The 15,472-nt window shown below is 45.2% G+C and overlaps 2 long non-coding RNA genes across 2 annotated transcripts; both read left to right on the plus strand.

Annotated features, from left to right (window-relative positions):
- The first annotated feature begins 4,715 nt into the window (after positions 1 to 4,715).
- LOC140695222 (uncharacterized) lies at positions 4,716 to 9,665 on the plus strand. Its single transcript, XR_012070917.1, has 3 exons — positions 4,716 to 4,855; positions 8,056 to 8,128; positions 9,502 to 9,665. It is a non-coding gene; the product is annotated as an uncharacterized lncRNA (long non-coding RNA).
- Positions 9,666 to 9,983: 318 nt separating this feature from the next.
- LOC140695221 (uncharacterized) lies at positions 9,984 to 14,957 on the plus strand. Its single transcript, XR_012070916.1, has 3 exons — positions 9,984 to 10,147; positions 13,348 to 13,420; positions 14,794 to 14,957. It is a non-coding gene; the product is annotated as an uncharacterized lncRNA (long non-coding RNA).
- The last annotated feature ends 515 nt before the right edge of the window (positions 14,958 to 15,472 follow it).

The following is a 15,472-nucleotide window of genomic DNA, read 5'->3' on the forward strand; positions in this document are numbered from 1 at the left end:
AGACATACAAGTCTACATCACGGACTAGGAATCCATTTGATTCCAAATCGGCATTAGGGTTAGGTCACGATATGTTCTTATGAATCAAAATTTACGAATATGAATGCACGCCTCCGAATACAAGTGTGCTGAGTACATGCAAGCCGCGATAATGGGTCGATGCATGCTGAATGATCCTTGACATCACCTTAAGTATTTTCTTTTGAATAATCATGGTTCCCTTGGTAAATATCAGCCAACCGTACCATTTTGGTGTTTGTTTGTTGGTTTGATTCTTTGTTGGTCTGCTTCTCGCTTGTATTGCAAACACGACAGGCCATGCATCTCTCCTTAAGCTTGAAACAGAGAGTCAAATAAGCTGATTCACTTAAGAGAGTGCTTCCAATCACCTATGATTTCCTGCTTCCCTCTCCCATCTTTAGGGTTTTGATGTCCTCCTTGCCTTCTTCTTGTTTCTTCTTTGCCACTCATGCTCTTCTTGCATTTCCAATAATGGTTTCTTCTTTCCATTTCATCTTGCTGCTTTTCTATTCAGGGTAGATTTCTCAACCATTCTTGTAGGATAAGTTTTGAACTGCTGAATTCTTTTAAGATTTGCCGGTTTGTGGAATTTTCTAGCTCTGCCGTTATTAGGACTGGCGGTCATGTGGCATAGGCTCCCCTAGGTGGCAGCATTTGGCCATTCAGGATATGGTCTGTGTCCTGGCACTCCTCCCTCTCCTGCAATATTGCTGCCGAGATGTCAGCTGAATCCCCGCTTGAGGTTCCCTTGTGACTATGTTGTTTCCTCCAGGTGCATTTTAAATCACTGTGATATTCGTGAGCTTTGTTGATTTGAATCATACAGCTGCTGGTAGGTCTATTGGGATTCCACCTCCTTTGGATGCTGTGTAATTCCTGAATTCGCATACATGATTCTTTCTTGGCTTTCAGGAAGTTTCAGTCTGATTTTTCTACAGATAAATTTTCAGACATTTTTTGTTTCCTTATCTCTTGCTTTTCCATCTGGGACCCTTATGAATTCTAGTCTTTCATGCCCTGTCTTAACCCAGGGTTCAACAGCAATGTTTACATTGCTTTGCACTTGCTTTCCTATGTCTGCTTCTGACCGAGGTTTTTCTGATCCCATGTCTTCACAGTCATTCACGCGTCCCTCTGCATTATCTAGTCTGCTTACGACTAAATTTTAGCCCTGATATTATCACATCCATTGAGTTTCCTGATATTTTTTGGCTCGTCTTTAGACTTTCTCTTCCCCTTTTCCGGTATTCTGCCTTATGTGATTCTGAGACACTGTTGTTTTTCAGTGATTTCCTGACCTCCATTTTCAACACATGGTCTGGATAGCGTTTTGCAGTCTAGTTGTTTGAAAGCTTATCTTTTGGGCCTTCAATATCTTTGGAACTGAAAATGGTACTTCCTGTTTCTTTTACTGTACTTCTTCACCTCTACTGCTCAGGTAATATCAGGTATGTAATGTGGACTTCTAGGGCTTTGTTAAGTGAAAATTTTAGACTTTTGGCTCTACGCAATTCCATGGGATTTCTGTGCGGACAATTTCTCCTAGACATTGATGCCATATCGTGTTCCTGTGTGTGTTGTCTGGTATATCTCCAATTGCTGTTGTTGCATTAGTTTTGATGAAAAACCAATACTATTTCGATTTGCATAACTTCATTTTGATAATGCTTATCTCACAATTCTGAAAGTGCGCAGGACACTTCCTCTTGTGGAAATGAAGCTTCTAAAGGTTCTCAGCTCTGCATTCTGCTCTATGTCATTTTGGAGTGTTTCCAAAACAGCAAACTGAGAGTGCGCTTGTGCTTTGTAGTTCCACGGGAATGTCCCAATGAAAGCAGTTCTTCTCAGAGCTTCTCTGTCTACAGAAACACCAGTGGAAGCATATCTATGGATGTCACATATCAGGGCCTGCTGGAATGATCCCGCAGACCTACCTTGGTGTCCTCGGTGCCGTACCGTGCTGGTGCCATCCAAAATGTAGCATCCGCTTTAGGGAGATAATGCTGTAGGTAATGCTTCCTCTTCTAACGCTGTGGACTTGGACCACTCTTCCTTGTCCTCTCATCCTTGTGGCACGGGTGCACGAAGGCAACCACACAGCTGTTGCGCATCCTGTGCCTCAAACCAAACCATAATCCCAGCCCAGGTTATGAATGTAGCAGATCCTAAGGCTTTTCATTCTGATTTCAAAACCAAGGCCCCCTGGATCCCTCAGACCAGATGAACGATATCTCTGATTCAGCCCCACACGTGCTCTATTGGCAAAATGCCCAATTGGTCCCTGGTCCTGCAGATGCACTGGGTGTGGCCATGGGACATATTGGTAATCTCAACCACGTGACCAGTTTTGATGCTTTATCATTGGTACACATTTTGGTTTGCTCTCTTGATTCGACCCACCACATCCCACAATGCACTCCAGATCCCTGAGACTCAGCGTGTGCCATCATTCGTAGCCCTATCCCTCACAGAACGTTGCCTCTGCTACCTCAAATGTGGCAGCTGGGATCTTGGACTCCGAATCAACTGTGGGGATATTTTGCGCTGGTTTCTTTGAGTTCTGTCAGCCAAGCATCTGCTGTGCACTCTTGTAAATCTCAGCACATCACCTTCTATCCCATGTCTCCTGTCCGCTTGAGAGTGTGCGTCCAAGTTAAACAGAGTTTCACCCTTGTTGCTCCATCACCAGGGGTCAGACCCTCACTGGATTCCATTTCCTGCTTTGCCTTCTCCTGCTTCCAGGTGTCCTGAGGCCTCATCCTGTCTTTGGAAGTAACAGACCTCTCTTCGGCAAGTGTCCTGTGCCAAGGGCTGGGTGAGTGGATGTTTCCATTGCTCTGTTCATGGGAGCGAGTGAGTGCAGGTTGCACTTCTTCTCTGCCAACTGGGCATCGATGAATCAACACTATCCAGATACATTTCACAGAAATGTGATATTTGCTTAGCTCTTTGTTTCTATACAGCCGTGGTGGGAGGGATGGTCCGAATACACCTGTTTTGACATTGTGTTGATATCTCATTTGCAGTCTTTAAGAAGTTTAAAAGAATTCATTTACATGTTTTGGGAGTTATACGAAAATGAAGTTATTTTTTGAAACACACTCAATCGACCTAGAAGCCAGACTTGTCAATTTTGGTAACATTTTGTCAGCTCAACGGAAAACCTAGACAGATAGAATGCAAATTGGCAGTCCAAACTGTTAAAGGGTTCATGTCGGCTCTTTACGGTTGAAGCCTCCGAAACCAACAGGAACCATGAAATAACTATTGGAAACTTGAAATAACCCCCAAACTTGGATACACTTGTGCATTGGTGCCCTTTACTCCCAATGACACCTACTGGCCAATATTGGCATTTCAAGGGGTAACATCCCTCTCTAGGAAAATACAAGAGGAAAGAAACCAAATATATACATTTAGGTTTGAATCCAAAAGCACCTAGAGGCATTCTAGCTAGGAGAACCCTGCTGCAATTATGCTAGTCTATGGAGAACCAGGTGTTCTTCTATCAGTGATGAGAACGCTTAATCATCCGATCATGTTGGGTAAAGCCATTTAACGCAACCAAGTCTGCACCCGCATGATATAGTGCCCACGGGGGCTTGACTCAAGTGAAAGACGATCCACATAAGCTGTGTCTTTTATTTCATTGGCGACTTTTACAGTACAGTTCTCTTTCTGACTTGTACTATTTACCTATACTGTCTTGAAAAATTGAGGCCTAATACAGATTCAAGTTCAGTCAGATTCCCCTCTCTTACCACACTCCCTTCACCCCAGGGAAGACATAAACACAACATTTGCTGAATCTAGCGGAAGGCCATCGTTTCTAGGTGTGAGCTAAGTATTCAATTCCTATCTATTTCAGCCAAGTTTATTGGACCTTTAAGGAGTTCACTGTTGTTCACAGAGTGTGAAGCTGGAGGAACTCTGATTCTAGGAGGGGCTTGTTTTACTCGTAATGGCTTCATTGCAGCTCAGCTACTGATCCTTCAAAATGGATGCCTGTGTGGAGGGGAGGGAAGGCAAGTGCTTGCTAGCTAGGCCCAAACCTGGGAAAAGGCTTACCTGGGCTTGGTGAATTCTGGTCTGAATGGCTTGGGAAGGCCCCTTGGGAAGTGTGGATTCCCATGACCTCTTCCAAGAACAGGAGCGTTTTGATCATCTCTGCCATCTCTTCTCTTGCAGACGTCAGGGACCTTGGACCCGTTCTTGGAGAAGAGAATTGAGGAACTTCCTCAAGTCCACGTTGGCACTCCGTATGTTTCTGCCAGTATCAGCGAGGTTCAATATGTCTCATGAATGTCTTTTGAGCCTGGTATCCTCTACAGCTGTCTCCACGCCAGTATTCTCCATTGTAGCAGAACATCTCTCATCCATGTGTTCGCATCTCTCCTCAATCCGTTCAGCCAGCTTTTCGGCCAGCTTCTCTTCGTGTCTCCCCTAAAGTTGACTTCACCAGGACTGGGCAAGTCTGAAAGTACCTCGGAGCCTCACCAGTAAGCTGATGACAGGCAGATCTTCCACTGTCTGCCCTTTCAGGTTCTGGAAACTGACCTGTGACCTCAGGTCTTTGGGCAGCAGCAGTATCTCGAACTTACACAGCTTCCCGGACCAAACACCTAAGCCAAGCTCCACAGAGGGCGGCAGCCCCTCCATCACACTGATCCACCCACAGAACTCTGCCCGGTTACCTAGGATCCAACAGCCACAACAAGCCTCGCGGTACACACCAACATTCCACCTGGAATCCAACCGCTAACTGCCATCCCCAATGGCTGCTGCATCTTGTCAGTGTTGGGGGAGGGGCTGCATCCGACGAGAAGTTCCTAAGGTAAATGTGATTCTACCCACTAGCGTCCCATGGGCCTTTCTTCTTCCCTCTTTCCTTTTGTTCAGATCTCTATGCACAGTACCAATGGAGGGAAGTGTGTCCCTTTTCAGTTGATGGTTTCACACGTCTTTAAACTTTCTAACAGTTCACAGTACACAGAGACCCACTAAAGGAGACTTATGTTCCTCTAATATCCGTACACCCGGAATACATATGCGTCGCCTGATTTCTGCTGAAACACCCGCACTCTCAGGACATGGATCCATTGGTTTCATGGGGGCTGAAATTCCAAGAAATGAAACCAACCCCAATGTGCACTTTGCTGTCAGTCTCTTTTGCTCTTAGTACACTTTGGCAGAGCTACTTGCCTTTGTTATAGGCTTCTTACAATTCTTCTCTACGTAGCCTAGAATATGGCATTCCTTCATCCTGTTGGAAGACATACAAGTCTACATCACGGACTAGGAATCCATTTGATTCCAAATCGGCATTAGGGTTAGGTCACGATATGTTCTTATGAATCAAAATTTACGAATATGAATGCACGCCTCCGAATACAAGTGTGCTGAGTACATGCAAGCCGCGATAATGGGTCGATGCATGCTGAATGATCCTTGACATCACCTTAAGTATTTTCTTTTGAATAATCATGGTTCCCTTGGTAAATATCAGCCAACCGTACCATTTTGGTGTTTGTTTGTTGGTTTGATTCTTTGTTGGTCTGCTTCTCGCTTGTATTGCAAACACGACAGGCCATGCATCTCTCCTTAAGCTTGAAACAGAGAGTCAAATAAGCTGATTCACTTAAGAGAGTGCTTCCAATCACCTATGATTTCCTGCTTCCCTCTCCCATCTTTAGGGTTTTGATGTCCTCCTTGCCTTCTTCTTGTTTCTTCTTTGCCACTCATGCTCTTCTTGCATTTCCAATAATGGTTTCTTCTTTCCATTTCATCTTGCTGCTTTTCTATTCAGGGTAGATTTCTCAACCATTCTTGTAGGATAAGTTTTGAACTGCTGAATTCTTTTAAGATTTGCCGGTTTGTGGAATTTTCTAGCTCTGCCGTTATTAGGACTGGCGGTCATGTGGCATAGGCTCCCCTAGGTGGCAGCATTTGGCCATTCAGGATATGGTCTGTGTCCTGGCACTCCTCCCTCTCCTGCAATATTGCTGCCGAGATATCAGCTGAATCCCCGCTTGAGGTTCCCTTGTGACTATGTTGTTTCCTCCAGGTGCATTTTAAATCACTGTGATATTCGTGAGCTTTGTTGATTTGAATCATACAGCTGCTGGTAGGTCTATTGGGATTCCACCTCCTTTGGATGCTGTGTAATTCCTGAATTCGCATACATGATTCTTTCTTGGCTTTCAGGAAGTTTCAGTCTGATTTTTCTACAGATAAATTTTCAGACATTTTTTGTTTCCTTATCTCTTGCTTTTCCATCTGGGACCCTTATGAATTCTAGTCTTTCATGCCCTGTCTTAATCCAGGGTTCAACAGCAATGTTTACATTGCTTTGCACTTGCTTTCCTATGTCTGCTTCTGACCGAGGTTTTTCTGATCCCATGTCTTCACACTCATTCCCGCGTCCCTCTGCATTATCTAGTCTGCTTACGACTAAATTTTAGCCCTGATATTATCACATCCATTGAGTTTCCTGATATTTTTTGGCTCGTCTTTAGACTTTCTCTTCCCCTTTTCCGGTATTCTGCCTTATGTGATTCTGAGACACTGTTGTTTTTCAGTGATTTCCTGACCTCCATTTTCAACACATGGTCTGGATAGCGTTTTGCAGTCTAGTTGTTTGAAAGCTTATCTTTTGGGCCTTCAATATCTTTGGAACTGAAAATGGTACTTCCTGTTTCTTTTACTGTACTTCTTCACCTCTACTGCTCAGGTAATATCAGGTATGTAATGTGGACTTCTAGGGCTTTGTTAAGTGAAAATTTTAGACTTTTGGCTCTACGCAATTCCATGGGATTTCTGTGCGGACAATTTCTCCTAGACATTGATGCCATATCGTGTTCCTGTGTGTGTTGTCTGGTATATCTCCAATTGCTGTTGTTGCATTAGTTTTGATGAAAAACCAATACTATTTCGATTTGCATAACTTCATTTTGATAATGCTTATCTCACAATTCTGAAAGTGCGCAGGACACTTCCTCTTGTGGAAATGAAGCTTTTAAAGGTTCTCAGCTCTGCATTCTGCTCTATGTCATTTTGGAGTGTTTCCAAAACAGCAAACTGAGAGTGCGCTTGTGCTTTGTAGTTCCACGGGAATGTCCCAATGAAAGCAGTTCTTCTCAGAGCTTCTCTGTCTACAGAAACACCAGTGGAAGCATATCTATGGATGTCACATATCAGGGCCTGCTGGAATGATCCCGCAGACCTACCTTGGTGTCCTCGGTGCCGTACCGTGCTGGTGCCATCCAAAATGTAGCATCCGCTTTAGGGAGATAATGCTGTAGGTAATGCTTCCTCTTCTAACGCTGTGGACTTGGACCACTCTTCCTTGTCCTCTCATCCTTGTGGCACGGGTGCACGAAGGCAACCACACAGCTGTTGCGCATCCTGTGCCTCAAACCAAACCATAATCCCAGCCCAGGTTATGAATGTAGCAGATCCTAAGGCTTTTCATTCTGATTTCAAAACCAAGGCCCCCTGGATCCCTCAGACCAGATGAACGATATCTCTGATTCAGCCCCACACATGCTCTATTGGCAAAATGCCCAATTGGTCCCTGGTCCTGCAGATGCACTGGGTGTGGCCATGGGACATATTGGTAATCTCAACCACGTGACCAGTTTTGATGCTTTATCATTGGTACACATTTTGGTTTGCTCTCTTGATTCGACCCACCACATCCCACAATGCACTCCAGATCCCTGAGACTCAGCGTGTGCCATCATTCGTAGCCCTATCCCTCACAGAACGTTGCCTCTGCTACCTCAAATGTGGCAGCTGGGATCTTGGACTCCGAATCAACTGTGGGGATATTTTGCGCTGGTTTCTTTGAGTTCTGTCAGCCAAGCATCTGCTGTGCACTCTTGTAAATCTCAGCACATCACCTTCTATCCCATGTCTCCTGTCCGCTTGAGAGTGTGCGTCCAAGTTAAACAGAGTTTCACCCTTGTTGCTCCATCACCAGGGGTCAGACCCTCACTGGATTCCATTTCCTGCTTTGCCTTCTCCTGCTTCCAGGTGTCCTGAGGCCTCATCCTGTCTTTGGAAGTAACAGACCTCTCTTCGGCAAGTGTCCTGTGCCAAGGGCTGGGTGAGTGGATGTTTCCATTGCTCTGTTCATGGGAGCGAGTGAGTGCAGGTTGCACTTCTTCTCTGCCAACTGGGCATCGATGAATCAACACTATCCAGATACATTTCACAGAAATGTGATATTTGCTTAGCTCTTTGTTTCTATACAGCCGTGGTGGGAGGGATGGTCCGAATACACCTGTTTTGACATTGTGTTGATATCTCATTTGCAGTCTTTAAGAAGTTTAAAAGAATTCATTTACATGTTTTGGGAGTTATACGAAAATGAAGTTATTTTTTGAAACACACTCAATCGACCTAGAAGCCAGACTTGTCAATTTTGGTAACATTTTGTCAGCTCGACGGAAAACCTAGACAGATAGAATGCAAATTGGCAGTCCAAACTGTTAAAGGGTTCATGTCGGCTCTTTACGGTTGAAGCCTCCGAAACCAACAGGAACCATGAAATAACTATTGGAAACTTGAAATAACCCCCAAACTTGGATACACTTGTGCATTGGTGCCCTTTACTCCCAATGACACCTACTGGCCAATATTGGCATTTCAAGGGGTAACATCCCTCTCTAGGAAAATACAAGAGGAAAGAAACCAAATATATACATTTAGGTTTGAATCCAAAAGCACCTAGAGGCATTCTAGCTAGGAGAACCCTGCTGCAATTATGCTAGTCTATGGAGAACCAGGTGTTCTTCTATCAGTGATGAGAACGCTTAATCATCCGATCATGTTGGGTAAAGCCATTTAACGCAACCAAGTCTGCACCCGCATGATATAGTGCCCACGGGGGCTTGACTCAAGTGAAAGACGATCCACATAAGCTGTGTCTTTTATATCATTGGCGACTTTTACAGTACAGTTCTCTTTCTGACTTGTACTATTTACCTATACTGTCTTGAAAAATTGAGGCCTAATACAGATTCAAGTTCAGTCAGATTCCCCTCTCTTACCACACTCCCTTCACCCCAGGGAAGGCATAAACACAACATTTGCTGAATCTAGCGGAAGGCCATCGTTTCTAGGTGTGAGCTAAGTATTCAATTCCTATCTATTTCAGCCAAGTTTATTGGACCTTTAAGGAGTTCACTGTTGTTCACAGAGTGTGAAGCTGGAGGAACTCTGATTCTAGGAGGGGCTTGTTTTACTCGTAATGGCTTCATTGCAGCTCAGCTACTGATCCTTCAAAATGGATGCCTGTGTGGAGGGGAGGGAAGGCAAGTGCTTGCTAGCTAGGCCCAAACCTGGGAAAAGGCTTACCTGGGCTTGGTGAATTCTGGTCTGAATGGCTTGGGAAGGCCCCTTGGGAAGTGTGGATTCCCATGACCTCTTCCAAGAACAGGAGCGTTTTGATCATCTCTGCCATCTCTTCTCTTGCAGACGTCAGGGACCTCGGACCCGTTCTTGGAGAAGAGAATTGAGGAACTTCCTCAAGTCCACGTTGGCACTCCGTATGTTTCTGCCAGTATCAGCGAGGTTCAATATGTCTCATGAATGTCTTTTGAGCCTGGTATCCTCTACAGCTGTCTCCACGCCAGTATTCTCCATTGTAGCAGAACATCTCTCATCCATGTGTTCGCATCTCTCCTCAATCCGTTCAGCCAGCTTTTCGGCCAGCTTCTCTTCGTGTCTCCCCTAAAGTTGACTTCACCAGGACTGGGCAAGTCTGAAAGTACCTCGGAGCCTCACCAGTAAGCTGATGACAGGCAGATCTTCCACTGTCTGCCCTTTCAGGTTCTGGAAACTGACCTGTGACCTCAGGTCTTTGGGCAGCAGCAGTATCTCGAACTTACACAGCTTCCCGGACCAAACACCTAAGCCAAGCTCCACAGAGGGCGGCAGCCCCTCCATCACACTGATCCACTCACAGAACTCTGCCCGGTTACCTAGGATCCAACAGCCACAACAAGCCTCGCGGTACACACCAACATTCCACCTGGAATCCAACCGCTAACTGCCATCCCCAATGGCTGCTGCATCTTGTCAGTGTTGGGGGAGGGGCTGCATCCGACGAGAAGTTCCTAAGGTAAATGTGATTCTACCCACTAGCGTCCCATGGGCCTTTCTTCTTCCCTCTTTCCTTTTGTTCAGATCTCTATGCACAGTACCAATGGAGGGAAGTGTGTCCCTTTTCAGTTGATGGTTTCACACGTCTTTAAACTTTCTAACAGTTCACAGTACACAGAGACCCACTAAAGGAGACTTATGTTCCTCTAATATCCGTACACCCGGAATACATATGCGTCGCCTGATTTCTGCTGAAACACCCGCACTCTCAGGACATGGATCCATTGGTTTCATGGGGGCTGAAATTCCAAGAAATGAAACCAACCCCAATGTGCACTTTGCTGTCAGTCTCTTTTGCTCTTAGTACACTTTGGCAGAGCTACTTGCCTTTGTTATAGGCTTCTTACAATTCTTCTCTACGTAGCCTAGAATATGGCATTCCTTCATCCTGTTGGAAGACATACAAGTCTACATCACGGACTAGGAATCCATTTGATTCCAAATCGGCATTAGGGTTAGGTCACGATATGTTCTTATGAATCAAAATTTACGAATATGAATGCACGCCTCCGAATACAAGTGTGCTGAGTACATGCAAGCCGCGATAATGGGTCGATGCATGCTGAATGATCCTTGACATCACCTTAAGTATTTTCTTTTGAATAATCATGGTTCCCTTGGTAAATATCAGCCAACCGTACCATTTTGGTGTTTGTTTGTTGGTTTGATTCTTTGTTGGTCTGCTTCTCGCTTGTATTGCAAACACGACAGGCCATGCATCTCTCCTTAAGCTTGAAACAGAGAGTCAAATAAGCTGATTCACTTAAGAGAGTGCTTCCAATCACCTATGATTTCCTGCTTCCCTCTCCCATCTTTAGGGTTTTGATGTCCTCCTTGCCTTCTTCTTGTTTCTTCTTTGCCACTCATGCTCTTCTTGCATTTCCAATAATGGTTTCTTCTTTCCATTTCATCTTGCTGCTTTTCTATTCAGGGTAGATTTCTCAACCATTCTTGTAGGATAAGTTTTGAACTGCTGAATTCTTTTAAGATTTGCCGGTTTGTGGAATTTTCTAGCTCTGCCGTTATTAGGACTGGCGGTCATGTGGCATAGGCTCCCCTAGGTGGCAGCATTTGGCCATTCAGGATATGGTCTGTGTCCTGGCACTCCTCCCTCTCCTGCAATATTGCTGCCGAGATGTCAGCTGAATCCCCGCTTGAGGTTCCCTTGTGACTATGTTGTTTCCTCCAGGTGCATTTTAAATCACTGTGATATTCGTGAGCTTTGTTGATTTGAATCATACAGCTGCTGGTAGGTCTATTGGGATTCCACCTCCTTTGGATGCTGTGTAATTCCTGAATTCGCATACATGATTCTTTCTTGGCTTTCAGGAAGTTTCAGTCTGATTTTTCTACAGATAAATTTTCAGACATTTTTTGTTTCCTTATCTCTTGCTTTTCCATCTGGGACCCTTATGAATTCTAGTCTTTCATGCCCTGTCTTAACCCAGGGTTCAACAGCAATGTTTACATTGCTTTGCACTTGCTTTCCTATGTCTGCTTCTGACCGAGGTTTTTCTGATCCCATGTCTTCACAGTCATTCACGCGTCCCTCTGCATTATCTAGTCTGCTTACGACTAAATTTTAGCCCTGATATTATCACATCCATTGAGTTTCCTGATATTTTTTGGCTCGTCTTTAGACTTTCTCTTCCCCTTTTCCGGTATTCTGCCTTATGTGATTCTGAGACACTGTTGTTTTTCAGTGATTTCCTGACCTCCATTTTCAACACATGGTCTGGATAGCGTTTTGCAGTCTAGTTGTTTGAAAGCTTATCTTTTGGGCCTTCAATATCTTTGGAACTGAAAATGGTACTTCCTGTTTCTTTTACTGTACTTCTTCACCTCTACTGCTCAGGTAATATCAGGTATGTAATGTGGACTTCTAGGGCTTTGTTAAGTGAAAATTTTAGACTTTTGGCTCTACGCAATTCCATGGGATTTCTGTGCGGACAATTTCTCCTAGACATTGATGCCATATCGTGTTCCTGTGTGTGTTGTCTGGTATATCTCCAATTGCTGTTGTTGCATTAGTTTTGATGAAAAACCAATACTATTTCGATTTGCATAACTTCATTTTGATAATGCTTATCTCACAATTCTGAAAGTGCGCAGGACACTTCCTCTTGTGGAAATGAAGCTTTTAAAGGTTCTCAGCTCTGCATTCTGCTCTATGTCATTTTGGAGTGTTTCCAAAACAGCAAACTGAGAGTGCGCTTGTGCTTTGTAGTTCCACGGGAATGTCCCAATGAAAGCAGTTCTTCTCAGAGCTTCTCTGTCTACAGAAACACCAGTGGAAGCATATCTATGGATGTCACATATCAGGGCCTGCTGGAATGATCCCGCAGACCTACCTTGGTGTCCTCGGTGCCGTACCGTGCTGGTGCCATCCAAAATGTAGCATCCGCTTTAGGGAGATAATGCTGTAGGTAATGCTTCCTCTTCTAACGCTGTGGACTTGGACCACTCTTCCTTGTCCTCTCATCCTTGTGGCACGGGTGCACGAAGGCAACCACACAGCTGTTGCGCATCCTGTGCCTCAAACCAAACCATAATCCCAGCCCAGGTTATGAATGTAGCAGATCCTAAGGCTTTTCATTCTGATTTCAAAACCAAGGCCCCCTGGATCCCTCAGACCAGATGAACGATATCTCTGATTCAGCCCCACACGTGCTCTATTGGCAAAATGCCCAATTGGTCCCTGGTCCTGCAGATGCACTGGGTGTGGCCATGGGACATATTGGTAATCTCAACCACGTGACCAGTTTTGATGCTTTATCATTGGTACACATTTTGGTTTGCTCTCTTGATTCGACCCACCACATCCCACAATGCACTCCAGATCCCTGAGACTCAGCGTGTGCCATCATTCGTAGCCCTATCCCTCACAGAACGTTGCCTCTGCTACCTCAAATGTGGCAGCTGGGATCTTGGACTCCGAATCAACTGTGGGGATATTTTGCGCTGGTTTCTTTGAGTTCTGTCAGCCAAGCATCTGCTGTGCACTCTTGTAAATCTCAGCACATCACCTTCTATCCCATGTCTCCTGTCCGCTTGAGAGTGTGCGTCCAAGTTAAACAGAGTTTCACCCTTGTTGCTCCATCACCAGGGGTCAGACCCTCACTGGATTCCATTTCCTGCTTTGCCTTCTCCTGCTTCCAGGTGTCCTGAGGCCTCATCCTGTCTTTGGAAGTAACAGACCTCTCTTCGGCAAGTGTCCTGTGCCAAGGGCTGGGTGAGTGGATGTTTCCATTGCTCTGTTCATGGGAGCGAGTGAGTGCAGGTTGCACTTCTTCTCTGCCAACTGGGCATCGATGAATCAACACTATCCAGATACATTTCACAGAAATGTGATATTTGCTTAGCTCTTTGTTTCTATACAGCCGTGGTGGGAGGGATGGTCCGAATACACCTGTTTTGACATTGTGTTGATATCTCATTTGCAGTCTTTAAGAAGTTTAAAAGAATTCATTTACATGTTTTGGGAGTTATACGAAAATGAAGTTATTTTTTGAAACACACTCAATCGACCTAGAAGCCAGACTTGTCAATTTTGGTAACATTTTGTCAGCTCGACGGAAAACCTAGACAGATAGAATGCAAATTGGCAGTCCAAACTGTTAAAGGGTTCATGTCGGCTCTTTACGGTTGAAGCCTCCGAAACCAACAGGAACCATGAAATAACTATTGGAAACTTGAAATAACCCCCAAACTTGGATACACTTGTGCATTGGTGCCCTTTACTCCCAATGACACCTACTGGCCAATATTGGCATTTCAAGGGGTAACATCCCTCTCTAGGAAAATACAAGAGGAAAGAAACCAAATATATACATTTAGGTTTGAATCCAAAAGCACCTAGAGGCATTCTAGCTAGGAGAACCCTGCTGCAATTATGCTAGTCTATGGAGAACCAGGTGTTCTTCTATCAGTGATGAGAACGCTTAATCATCCGATCATGTTGGGTAAAGCCATTTAACGCAACCAAGTCTGCACCCGCATGATATAGTGCCCACGGGGGCTTGACTCAAGTGAAAGACGATCCACATAAGCTGTGTCTTTTATATCATTGGCGACTTTTACAGTACAGTTCTCTTTCTGACTTGTACTATTTACCTATACTGTCTTGAAAAATTGAGGCCTAATACAGATTCAAGTTCAGTCAGATTCCCCTCTCTTACCACACTCCCTTCACCCCAGGGAAGGCATAAACACAACATTTGCTGAATCTAGCGGAAGGCCATCGTTTCTAGGTGTGAGCTAAGTATTCAATTCCTATCTATTTCAGCCAAGTTTATTGGACCTTTAAGGAGTTCACTGTTGTTCACAGAGTGTGAAGCTGGAGGAACTCTGATTCTAGGAGGGGCTTGTTTTACTCGTAATGGCTTCATTGCAGCTCAGCTACTGATCCTTCAAAATGGATGCCTGTGTGGAGGGGAGGGAAGGCAAGTGCTTGCTAGCTAGGCCCAAACCTGGGAAAAGGCTTACCTGGGCTTGGTGAATTCTGGTCTGAATGGCTTGGGAAGGCCCCTTGGGAAGTGTGGATTCCCATGACCTCTTCCAAGAACAGGAGCGTTTTGATCATCTCTGCCATCTCTTCTCTTGCAGACGTCAGGGACCTCGGACCCGTTCTTGGAGAAGAGAATTGAGGAACTTCCTCAAGTCCACGTTGGCACTCCGTATGTTTCTGCCAGTATCAGCGAGGTTCAATATGTCTCATGAATGTCTTTTGAGCCTGGTATCCTCTACAGCTGTCTCCACGCCAGTATTCTCCATTGTAGCAGAACATCTCTCATCCATGTGTTCGCATCTCTCCTCAATCCGTTCAGCCAGCTTTTCGGCCAGCTTCTCTTCGTGTCTCCCCTAAAGTTGACTTCACCAGGACTGGGCAAGTCTGAAAGTACCTCGGAGCCTCACCAGTAAGCTGATGACAGGCAGATCTTCCACTGTCTGCCCTTTCAGGTTCTGGAAACTGACCTGTGACCTCAGGTCTTTGGGCAGCAGCAGTATCTCGAACTTACACAGCTTCCCGGACCAAACACCTAAGCCAAGCTCCACAGAGGGCGGCAGCCCCTCCATCACACTGATCCACCCACAGAACTCTGCCCGGTTACCTAGGATCCAACAGCCACAACAAGCCTCGCGGTACACACCAACATTCCACCTGGAATCCAACCGCTAACTGCCATCCCCAATGGCTGCTGCATCTTGTCAGTGTTGGGGGAGGGGCTGCATCCGACGAGAAGTTCCTAAGGTAAATGTGATTCTACCCACTAGCGTCCCATGG

Source organism: Vicugna pacos, unplaced genomic scaffold, assembly GCF_048564905.1.
Source record: "Vicugna pacos unplaced genomic scaffold, VicPac4 scaffold_192, whole genome shotgun sequence".
Lineage (NCBI taxonomy): Eukaryota > Metazoa > Chordata > Mammalia > Artiodactyla > Camelidae > Vicugna > Vicugna pacos.